At 50.6% G+C, this 6,171-nt stretch overlaps 1 long non-coding RNA gene across 19 annotated transcripts in view; it reads left to right on the top strand.

Annotated features, from left to right (window-relative positions):
* Positions 1 to 6,171, top strand: part of LOC120585553 (uncharacterized) — a 21,333-nt gene that overhangs the window by 4,322 nt on the left and 10,840 nt on the right. For 2 of the 19 annotated variants that reach the window (XR_005648413.1, XR_005648417.1), the window contains exons 1-2: positions 569 to 3,181; positions 4,214 to 4,640. The exons of 3 other annotated variants lie outside the window; for them this stretch is intronic. This is a non-coding gene — a long non-coding RNA (uncharacterized LOC120585553). 14 more of the 19 variants (XR_005648415.1, XR_005648419.1, XR_005648418.1 and 11 more) reach the window with 14 other exon arrangements.

The following is a 6,171-nucleotide window of genomic DNA, read 5'->3' on the forward strand; positions in this document are numbered from 1 at the left end:
TCACGTGACCCGCCGCCGGGATCCGCGCGCCGCGGCCGAGGGGCGGGGCGCCCGCCGGAAGTGACGTCGCGCGGCACCGCCCCCGGCGCGCGGACGCCGCTCGGGCCGCGGCTCCCCGGCGGCGGGGCGGTCCGGTTCCGCGGTAAGCGTCGTGCTCTCTCTGCCGCAGCTTCGTTTTTACAAGTTCAGGTTGGACACGCGGAGGCCGCGACACCGCGTGTGCCTGACAGGTGGTCGGCGAGGGCGACGGTTCCCGGGAGGGACGCGGGTCGGGCGCCGCGTTGCATCCTGGGGCGTGTAGGCGCCCTCCGCCCGGCTGGTTCTCGTGGGGTCACCCGGCGGTCTGCGGCGTCCGCGGCGCCCCGAGGGGTGGCGATCGATTCCCGGACTGGGAAGCGGAGCTCTGCCCTGCAGCCGCTTCGTCCGGCCAAGTTCACGAGTCCTCGGCCGGGAGCTGAGAGTCTGGCGTGTCTGTTGTCTGGTCTTCGTTTTAACGTCGGGAGCAGTTTTATCCCAAGTGACACGGCTGTTGGGCGTGTTAGGCTCGCACTTCTGAAGGCCTGTAAGGTGTTCGGGAAAGTCGTTCCTTGGTAATCAGATGCCAAAATTCAGACCGGTCTACAGGCCCGTTTGTCATAAGTATGCAGTTGGATATGAGACGGTTCCGTGATTTCCAGGGATGAGGTGTATTCCCAAGACTGGGGAACACCGATAGTCGTTGTTTCAAAATGAACATAGGTCGATAATCTGGTTTCTGGCATAATACTGGTTTTAGGACCACTCAAGGTATACGATGATGTACAGATTTTGGTAACTACCGTACGACCCAGGTCTGGTGACTGGGGGTGGGCGTGGGGGTTCAGGGGACGGCAGAAGAGGGAAGGAACCACAGCAGGAAAAAGCATGTGCGTTTGGCAGACACCTCTCGAGGTCGCTTCCTAGATCCCCTTACCCCCTTCCCTGGAGGCGGTCCCTCCTCCACAGGCTGACCCCCAGTGGCCGCGTTTGTGATGTGTTACTCTTCTAACAGGTGTTTTTTGTCAGAGTTGATTGTGCCTAAGGAAGACATTTGACCCAAGCTGTGTTTAAAGGATGCTCTCTCCCACGAACTGAAATGGATGGGGAGGGTTAGAGATACAGGGTGGAAGTCACAGGAGCCGAAGTCAGACTAAAGGAAATTCTGTGACCAGACGGTCCACGGAGTCCCACTGCTGAGACCCCTGGAAATGATCTGATCTTTCCCCGTCTCACTTTTTCTTGGAGGTCATGAGATACCATAATGTTCTTCCAATAGGTCTGCTTTTTGCTTAACTCTAGCCAGAGTTGGTTCATTTGTTGATAACCAAAAGTACAGCTGATACGGCCAGTCGGAATGAAGTTAAATGAACGAATAGTAAAAGTTGATAAAATGTAAACAATTCCTTCTCAAAGGGTTTATAATAACGGAAATCACATACAAACAACTCTCTTCAGTTAGAGTTTTGGTGTAATTTCACCGACCCCCTGATTCACGTGTGCCGCTCGCCACAGGCACTGTTTCTGTCATCTCCATGTTCAGCGTCCGTGCTCCACCTGCCTTCTGTTTTCTCGCCGCCATGAAATCGTAAGTGTCCCGAGGAGGAGCCGCAAGTGGTCTATTCTGAGAGTAGCAGAAGGTGACCAGAGTAGTAAGAGGGCAGCAGGACAGCCAGCTTTATTGCCTTGACCCTGCGACCTATGCAGTTCCTTAAATCCCAGGTAGGAATTATGTGACATTTAAAATGGTACAGAGAAGACACTCTTCAGTGGCTACCATCGGTTAGTGATTTTCCACTCGTCACATTCCATAAGGATGTGTGGAAATCCTACTGGAAATAGAGATCAGATTTCTTCACAAAATCACAGTCGTAACCTTATAACTCAAAGAGACTGTGATGGTCGAGGCTAAGCCTCCATTTCGAGGCTAAGCCTGCGGAGGAAAACAGAGGCTGCAAGATCTGCCTGAAGTCGCAGAGCCGGTGAGTCCTTGACTTCCAAACCAGTAAGCGTCTCAGCTCGCACGGCCAGCCTGTCCCGAGCACTCGTGCGCTCTGTCGTGTCCCGGATGCCTGTCAGCGGTCTCTCGCCTCTGATACTTTCTCAGTTGACATTTGGAACCTGCGAGGTCCTCGTGGGTTTCATGCGTGAGGAAGGCCTTCATGAGGTCTCTAAGGGCAATTGGAGAAGCGAAGACAGGAGGCAGGGCACCCTGGGCAGAGTCGGAGACTTGGGAGAGGGCGTAACAGCGAGGGGTGCTGTGGGACAGTGAGGTGACCGGCCTGGTTGGACTGAAGGGCATTCAGGTGTAGCCGGAAGTAGAGAGACGAGCTCCTGTTCTTCCTCACGTCCGGCTCACGTGCACCCTCATCAGCGACACTGTCCCGATCTCCTCAGATGCAGTGAAATAAGCTCCTTTTCTACGATCACACTGTATTTCATTCCTGAGCGGAGCCAAGCGTCACATTATATCGTGAGGACTGTGTACGCGTGTGGCCCGAGGACCAGGGTCACGTACTGGACACCTATGTGCTGATCGTACCTTGTATGGTACCTGTCTAAGGCAGGTACTCTACACGGTTCTCACAGTTTCCAGTTGTTTTACGCCCGGCCCACTTATTCACATTTCCTGTAAGATCTGTGTAGACGTTTGCATTTTCAACTCCTACTTTAGAGAATAAAATCTAAATTTTTTGTGTAGGCTCATGGGCCCCTTCATGAACTGACTTTTAGCCACTTTTATGGCCTGCTTCCTCTAGATTAATTAATTAGTTAATCAGTTAACCAGCTATTTATTGAGTACCTGTCACATGCAGTGAATCTCAAAGTCCCGCCATGTCAGTTGTTTGTCATTCTGAGCTCTCCATTTCTCTCTTGCTAGCATTTGTTGTTGCTTTTGCCTGGAATTTTCCTCCTTCTCCCAGCCTATTTCTGGGGCTCGACTCTGGGTGAGCTCCACTCCAAGAGCGTGTCTGATCCCCCGCCACCACGTCCTCGCAGCCCCCTGCAGGCTTCTGCGGTGGCTGGCCTGCCGTTGGATGTGCTTATTTCTGCATGTCTGCCTTCCTGATCACACCGCGTGGGTCCTGAGGTGGAGGCCACGTCTTTTTCTTCTTCTCCACTGGCCGTCGGACCCTCTGGCACACGATGGAGTTAACCCACATGGGTAAAGTGTGAAAATGAGTGATTAAAGTTTTCTTATTGGATCAGCGTGGTGGTTTAACGCAAACACACACACACACTTCTCCTGGAATCTGGCTTCACAGAAACGTTCAATGAAAGCTCATTCTATGGAACAAATAAAGTGAAGCCTCTCTGGTTAAAGCGAAGAGATTCTTCATTTCCTCAATGATTTGTAAACCGCTGGGCTAGATAGACGATTTCTAAGGTCTGCTTCGGATCTAATGTTTTCTGAGTTTTTATCTCTTAAAACCTGAAGTGGGTAATTAAATGTCTCAGCCCGGTTAGCAACGGTATGTAAAAGGCATTAGGCAGAGCAAAAACAAAATGAAAGCAAACAAAAAATCTAAATCTGAAATTAAACAGACAAATGAATCCAGTATTATTGTACATTTGAGTCTTAATTAAGTTTCCAGTATCTCCAACACCTGCTATAAACACGGAGAAAAATCCTGTTTTCCGAGGTCCCAGTGCTGCCAGGTGTTTCAATATCTCAGCATGAGAGAACTTCCTCCCACAATCAAAAAAAAGTTTTCGGGGAGAAAAATATAGCCCGGGAAGAAGTAGCAAGTCTCTGTTCTATCGGTCCAGGGTGAGCTCGGTCCTCTCAGGGAGGGCTTAAATCATCTGGGTTACCTTTGGTCTTTTGTTTGGATTACTTCTGGCTTCTTTTCATCTGTAATATGCTACAACAATAGTCCTTTCTCATAGGGTTGTTGTGAAAAGTAAAAATGATCACGCTCGTTAAGTGCTTAGTACAGACCTGACCAAATGGACAATAGCTATTATCTCGAGTCAACGAAGTAGTTCAACCACTTAAAAAGATAGTATGAATAATAATGTATGTGGATATTTGTCGAATGAATAGTAGTTCACTGTGAGCAGAGAACTGTCCTATTGATTTTAGGTGCATTAATTTGTTTAAGCCTCACAATGCTCCCATTAGACAGGTGCTGCTATTGTAATTTACTTTATAGATGGAGTCTCTGAGAGGCCGGTTATTTTGTCCTTTTTATAGGGAAAGTTATTCTCTGAAGTTATCTTGGTTGGCAAGGTCGGGACTCAAGCCCAGGTCTGTCTCAAGCCCAGTTGGGGTTTTCCATTGTTACCGCCTTTACTCCAGTAAGTCCAAATAATAAAGCTTCGCCTTTCCCGAGAACTTAAAATGCTGTAGGTACTTTCCAGTCATTCAACAAATATTCGTTAATATATATACTGGCTCATTTAATCGCTGTAAGAACCCTAATGTCCCAACAACACAGTGTTACATCTGTTTCCTTGTTTATTCTTGTCGAAGAAAGAACTTCCATCTGAATATTGGAAGCAAGAGTCTTGAGAATCATCCCGGCTGGGCTGTTTAAGCCACACGCCTAATAGTACACCAGTGACCTTGGCCGGGGCAGAGAACGTTTGCTGGCCAAAGTCACCCAAGGTCTGCCCCTGAGGTAGGAGACTGAGTCAGCTTGACCCGAAGTGCACGGGTTGTGTGGGGCTGGGGTGTGTGAATAAAAAGCTGGACGCCGTTAGGAAGGGGGAGTGGAACGTGGGTGCTGAGAGCGGTGAAGATCGTCCTCTGTGCAGAGAGTTGGTGGCATGGTGAGAGGTGACAACGATGGCCTGTGCGAATCTCAGGTGAGAGGCAGAAGGCTCGGATGGCGTCGCATCTAACAGGTGAAGATGTCCAGCTTTTGGAGAAGGGTTGGTGGCTTTGAAGAGCTCCTTCGCAGGGAGGGTCCGCTTCCAGGTCCGCTGGCAGCGTCGGCTCGGCTGGTTGAGCATTTCCACTTGTCCGTCGCGTTGGCACCTTCATGGCATCGTTTCTCCTCTCTGCCTTGGGCTTTCTGTCCCCTCTCTGCTTCGGCTGGTGCTGCCGTTCCTCCCTACCGGACCACTCGAAGCGGAAAACTGGAGAATTGCCCCAGATGTCCACTCCTCCATCCCTTACCCCTGTCACAAGCGGTGTCTGTCGGTTGTTTTCTAAATATCTTTCAGAACGGCCTCCCCTTCCATCATCGCTGCGGATGCTTCCACGTCGGCACCCGCGTCCATTGCCTGGGGACAGTACAGTTAGCCCCGTCGGTCTCCTCGACACTGGACAGGCATCCTTCACTTTTGCTACCAGAGTGAGAGAATTCTGGAACCCACTGTGATCACCCGCTCAGAATCCTTCGTTATTGCTCAGTCACTTATGAGATGAGGCGCCTGGCCCTTGAGCATGGCAGGTGGCATGCCAGGGCCTCCGTGACGTGGCCCCCGCAGCCACTGCCACCCCAGCGTCCCTATTTCTCTCTCTTAGTCCGTGTCCTGGATGAATCACCTGTCAGGAATGTGAAATGCCTCCTTTTCTTGGTCTGTGCTACTTCTTCCCTTTCTTTTGAAAGATTCCATTCATAGAGCTCACATTTTAAATCCTTCATGTGGTTTCCATAACTTTCCAGAGCGTTATCTGGCATTTCTTTCTCTGTGCGCCTGTTTGTCCTTTGTATAGATTTTGGCCTTTATCACACTGCATTGAAATCTCGTCTCCCCGTTCATTCAGTCAGCCCACATTCCTCGAGGACGTTGTGTGTGAAGCAGGATTTAAAATGCCGACCGTTTAAAAATAAATACTTTATACTTACTGACTTTAGTCAGCAGTTAAGTAGAGATCAGCGTTGAAATCAATGGCTATAAATGTGCTTTAGATGCGAGGATGGATCTCGCAACAGGAACCCGGTCAGTGTAAAGAAGAGGCGGGCAGTTTTACTCGGAGTTGGGGACTAAGTGTCAGGTTCTGTGTTAGTCACTTTCCGTGTTATGTCGTTTATTCTCTTCACCAGTGACAGGTATTCACTGAGCACCGCTGGCCGCCACACGGGGAACCAAGAGAGGTGGTGGCCACTGTGGAAATGCGCCTGCGTGGGGATGGCGGGGCACAGGACCGCTGCCGGGTGGACGGCCAGCGCTGCGCGTGGCCGACGGGGCGGGGGTTCACAC

The sequence above is a fragment of the Pteropus medius genome, unplaced genomic scaffold (genome assembly GCF_902729225.1).
Source record: "Pteropus medius unplaced genomic scaffold, Ma_sr-lr_union100, whole genome shotgun sequence".
NCBI lineage: Eukaryota > Metazoa > Chordata > Mammalia > Chiroptera > Pteropodidae > Pteropus > Pteropus medius.